General features: G+C 41.1%; 1 non-coding gene across 1 annotated transcript; it reads left to right on the forward strand.

Moving 5' to 3' along the window:
• Positions 1–3,991: 3,991 nt before the first annotated feature.
• On the forward strand, positions 3,992–4,068 carry TRNAS-CGA (transfer RNA serine (anticodon CGA)). The gene has a single exon. It is a non-coding gene; the product is annotated as a tRNA-Ser (tRNA).
• Positions 4,069–6,032: the final 1,964 nt, after the last annotated feature.

Raw genomic sequence — 6,032 nt, forward strand, 5'->3', positions numbered from 1 at the left:
AAACAAACATTCATCTTTCCTAGACTGTAAGAACGAAAAGTGTAGATATTCATCATTTGACGGCTCATAAGTATTTTGACAGTGACCATAACTGTTTTATTATATTGTCATTTCTTTTTTTTTGCTAGGGGATTTTACGTCGCACCGACACAGATAGGTCTTATGGCGACGATGGGATAGGAAAGGACAAGGAGTTGGAAGGAAGCGGCCGTGGCCTTAATTAAGGTACAGCCTGGTGTGAAAATGGGAAACCACGGAAAACCATTTTCAGGGCTGCCGATAGTGGGATTCGAACCTACTATCTCCCGGATGCAAGCTCACAGCTGCGCGCCTCTACGCGCACGGCCAACTCGCCCGGTTTGTAATTTCTTAACGTGTGTACCGTTCTAAAGTCTAATGTTTTATTGTTTAACAATTTGCCGCTCTGACAGCCATGCTTCGTCTCGGCATCGTGGCAATAAAGATATTCATTATGTCACTAGATACACTGTAGATTTCCATGCATCACCCAAAGCCTGTGTAATTGTGGTGCCTGATATGTTCATCTAGTTCCACCCACATTTGCTCGGTGAGATTTAAGTTTGGATTTTGACTTGGTCAGTCAAGAACTTGAACATTTTTCTTCTTAAAGTGATCCTTTACATACCGCGATATATGTTAGGGGTAATTGTGGTGTTGGAAAACAATTTTCTACGAAAGCTTCTTTTGGAATGTGACGACATATAACACTGAAAGCGATCCATCGTATCTTCAACAGAGCTAAACTGCTCAGCCTCGTATTTGATCCCAACTTGGTTGGTTTGATCATGGTTCAGTCCGGTGGTATTTGAAGGTGCTCGAATACGTCAGCCTGGTGTTGGTAGATTTACTGGAACGTAAAAGAACTCCTGCGGGACAAAATTCCGGGTACCACGGCGTCTTCGCCAACCGGAAAAAGTAGTTAATGGGACGTGGAATAAATAACATTATTATTTAACGCTCACCAAAGATCTGCTCTATGACAAGAAAAACAACCCTAACACCCGAACTCCGTCTCCATATGCTTCACGGTAGAAATCTGTCATCACACAGTGCTTTGTTCATTTGGTGGACGTTGAACGTAATGAATTCCATTGAACTGGATGTTCTCTCATCACTCCAGAGCACATGAGACCAGTTTGCAGAAGTCCAGTGTTTTTACATTTGAGCAAAGCTAAGTCAGGCTTTCCAATTCTCCTTTGATATGAGAGTCTTCTTACTTCGTCGCCAGCCATTTAAATGAACATCCTTCAGGTGACCTTTTACTGTGGAGACATGCAATTTTACATTAAGTTTCTTCTAGGTCATCATATACTGTATGTTGACAGAAGTACGGCGTGGATTTGCCAGAATTTCTTCTCATGTAATTATCTGCCTTGTGAAGGTTTGTCTTGGTCGCCCGCACCTTGGCTTATTGCAAACAGAACCCCTCCTGTTAAACAGTTCACAGTTTATTCCATACACTTACAACTAGCCCGGGCCCCTTGAAATCGTGAGCTACAGTTGCTTCAGAACAGCTACACCTTAGAGCAATGATTAGAACCATTTTCTCGTCGTCAGATAATACCTTCATTTTCGGTATGATGTCAGTATTTGTAAGCTTTAGCTTGTAGTTAACATGCAATTTAATTATGAAAAGCCTCAGTAGTAGCATGCAGCTACGTTAATGTCAAAAAATTTAGCTTGCAACGTGTTTTGAACGGTACAATAAAGGAGCAACTTACGTAGGTATCTAACGCGGCGCAGTGGAGATCAGGACAGTAGTATGTGAGTCAGGAAACACAATGAAATATGATTGTTTTGTACCTAGATGGCGCATGTAAACAAATCCTTGTTGTCAAAATATTTCTGAGTGCTGCTATACCCTCCCGCTAATCTCGTATCTCTGTCAGTGTTTTGGATCGAACCTGGGCCTCCGAGGGTAACTACTAATAGCAGTGCCCGTTACAGTCCAGAGGGGAACTTGTTGACAGTCAAGGACACAATTAGTGGTTATCACAGTCGGCGAATAACATTATATGTGATTCATGTTGACAATAATAATAATAATAATAATAATAATAATAATAATAATAATAATAATAATAATAATAATAGCGAGCGAATTTACTACGATACGGGCCATGTGGGTTTAAGCTTGTGTTCAGAAGATGGTGGATTCAAACCCCACCAGCAGCAGTCGTGAAGGTGGTCTTCTATGGTTCACATTTTTACACCAGGTACTTTAATCAAAAGCACGCCACTTCAATAAATCAATCAATCAATCAATCAATCACCAATGACCTGTATTTAGGGTTGTCACTCAAGTAGTAGATTTCTCTATCAATTGTTTACCCAGTTTTTTCTTAAGTAATTTCCAAGAAGTTGGAAATTTATCGAACAGCCGCCTCGGTGAATTATTCCAATCCCCAATTCCTCTTCCTAGGAACAATTATTTGCCACAATTTGTTCTCTTGAATCCCAACTTATCTTCATACTATGATCTTTCCTACATTATTTGATTGCTAGTGGTTTAAATTCTCGCTAACACATCGAAGGTTTTCGGCGACGCAAGGACAGGAAAGGGCTAGAGTTGGAAAGGAAGGGGCTGTTCGTCTCCTTGCTCCCAAGTCTTCCCAACCCACAGTTCGCAACAGTACAAAACGCGCCGAATTCCTTCAGATCTTTTCCAGTCCTCATCAAGTAATACTAATGAGGATCCCGTACACAGGAGCCGTGTTCTAAGTAGGGTTTTACCTTTGACTTATTCGCCCTCTCGTTTACATCCGTATTACAACTCCTAAATACCTCTCATAACCTTATGATGAGATCTGTAATCTTTACTTACAATTCTGTTTATGTGATTACTCTAATGAAGATATTTCCTTGTATTAACACCTAGGTGTACAGTGATCTCCATGAGGTACCTTCGTCTCAACGAAGTAATTAAAACTGTGAGTACTTTTCCTGCTAGTAAGACATACAGCCTGGCCTTTCATTGTCATCTGTCCATCTCACAACTTTGTCGAGATCTTTTTGCAGTCATTCACAATCCTGTGACTTATTTATTACATGATGGAGTATAAAGTCATCTGCAATAAACCTTATCTGTGATTCAATTTCTTTACTCATGTCATGTGTATATACAAGAAAACATTAATGTCCCCCACCCTCTTAATAATTTCAGGATCAGATAATGCTTTACCTACTCTAATTCTCTGAGTTCTGTTTTCTGGAAATGTAGCCACCCATTCAGTCGTTCTTTTAGTATATCCCTAGACATCTTACCTATTGCAGCTGCCTTTCAAGTTTTCAATGTTTGCATCTTTTTGTAGTCGTGATTAACTGTGTTGTTTTCGAATCCCACTATCGGCAGCCCTGAAGATGGTTTTCCGTGGTTTCCCATTTTCACACCAGGCAAATGCTGGGGCTGTACCTTAATTAAGGCCACGGCCGCTTCTTTCCAACTCCTAGGCCTTTCCTATCCCATCGTCGCCATAAGACCTATCTGTGTCGGTGCGACGTAAAGGCCCTAGCAAAAAAAAACTATGTTGTACGTACACCTTGGTATTTGATGATAGCCAGCTCAAGGTCACAGTTTAGAACCCTATTTGTTGATGATGTGTGAGCTAAATGGTCGTGAAGTTCGTCGCCGTAAGACCTATCTGTGTCGGTGCGACGTTTAAAGCAAGTTGTAAAAAAAAAAAGTAGAATGGTCGTGAAGAAAGGTTGTTACGGAGGAGTGACCAATGACAGACCCACTGGTGTCCGGCTGGCCATTTTTGTTCTGTACTCAACATCTCTTCAACACGTACTACATGTACGTAACACGACCTAATACGTTGAAAGTCTGTTTCGATTACAATGCGGTCGTGAAAATTCAATATTCATTGACATGCCCCACAACGGGCGACTTAAACGCACTCTACAGTGTGCTAGCAGCAGTGCCAGACCTGTAGCTCAGATCCTTTCAAACAGAACAAAGATGGCCTAGGCCACCATAGCTCAATTGGTAGAGCAACCGACGCGAAATCGGGAGGTTGTGGGTTCGGTTCCCACTGGTGTCCGGCTGGCCATTTTTGTTCTGTACTTAACATCTCTTCAACACGTACTACATGTACGTAACACGACCTAATACGTTGAAAGTCTGTTTCGACAGACCATTTGTTCATGTGGGTGGTTTATCTATAGTCACTCTGATTTTTACTTACCTTGAATGACATTTATTTAGTCTGCCAAGCAATCATAAACTGCATAAAGCCACATGCAAAGCCATGATCTATTCGGTTGTCCTGAGCGGTTTTGACACGTGTGTTTGAACAACCTAATATAATATGGCAAGATGGCAGTGGTCTACTTCTCTCCGTGAAGTTAATCTCTGTCTGTGGAAACACTATATTTACTGAGTTCCGAACACCAATGAGCAGAACATAAATACAGTATATATGTTTTCTACTTTTACAAAAAGGAAAAAAGAAATGCTGCGGAGATGTGTAAACATAGTCGGGAGTACGCTGTTGATGAATCTGTTGGTGAAAGGTGATTTGTGGTATACACATAGAAAGATATATTATATTCCAAACATGTAACCGTTCCTAAAGAATGCATATTAAATCACCACGGCATATAACATCATCGTCCTAAATGGTTTACGACATAGAAGGAATTCCTTTTGAGTTTGATAGTGAACTTCCGTGATCAGCGCAGCGACTCTGTTCTTCATTCACTGCTCACAGTGCAATCTAAAAGTCTGCTTTGATCATGCTGTTAACACTGACGATGACCATTACATGAAATGTAATTTTATCTCCCACTGGTCATTTTTCTTCGGAGGAAGATTTTCCCGAATTACCCGAATATTACAATTTCCATGACTATCCTGTGGAGGATGAATGAAAACCTACAACCTGTTTTCAGTCAGTGACCGGGTCAGGGATTTAATGAATGAATCATATATATATATATATATATATATATATATAGGCTATTATTACGATGGGATCGCCACGCCCAAAGTGATATATTAATGAATGATAGATGCAACGAAATGAGACTGGAGAGTGTTGCTGGAATGAAAGATGACAGGGAAAACTGGAGTACCCGGAGAAAAACCTGTCCCGCTTCCGCTTTGTCCAACACAAATCTCACATGGAATGGTCGGGATTTGAACCACGGTATCCAGCGGTGAGAGGCCGACGCGCTGCCACGGAGGCATCCTGTGGAGAATGTTTACCATTAATAACTAATAATGTGCATACGTACTAGAGGTGTGTTGTATTTTAAATGGTGTTAACAAATATTGTTTTCCCGACCTCGAAACGGGTTGGCTTCCTTGTATAAGACAATCTGTTATCTGCCTTTGAATCCGTAACACTTGCGGCTATGGCTCATCAAACGAAAGTGACAGTGGTTATAAAATGTAAGCCAATAGTCAGAAAATTATTCGAAATATGGAAGCCATACTTACTGTATTACAAGAATATAAGCTAGTCGTACTGTGAAATGGAGATGATTGTGTGGAATCAATAATAAGAGAATATCAGGTGTGAAACAGTAACGAGTGTAATATACCGAGGTCGATAGCTGCAGTCGCTTAAGTGCGGCCAGTATCCAGTATTCTGGAGATAGTGGGTTCGAGCACCCCACTGTCGGCAGCCCTGAAGATGGTTTTCCGTGGTTTCCCATGTTCATTTCAGGCAAATGCTGGGGCTGTACCTTCATTAAGGCCACGGCCGCTTCCTTCCCAGTCCTAGTCCTTTCCTGTCCCATCGTCGCCAAAGACATATTTGTGTCGGTGCGACGTAAAGCCAATAGAAAAAAACCGAGTGTAATATTGGTTACTAACGTTGAGTTGAGTTGAAATTTCAATGAAACAGAAAGGAGTGGGGATTATTTACTACAGATAAACTCACTGCGAGACTCAGTAGAACACCGGATTTCAGGGTTAGATCAGGAAAGTAAGTTCACTCTCTAAAAACCTCAATAACTTACGAAACTGCCTGCTTTTGGTTGTGCATACTCGGGCTTTCAACCCT

The sequence above is a fragment of the Anabrus simplex genome, chromosome 2, assembly GCF_040414725.1.
Source record: "Anabrus simplex isolate iqAnaSimp1 chromosome 2, ASM4041472v1, whole genome shotgun sequence".
Classification (NCBI taxonomy): domain Eukaryota; kingdom Metazoa; phylum Arthropoda; class Insecta; order Orthoptera; family Tettigoniidae; genus Anabrus; species Anabrus simplex.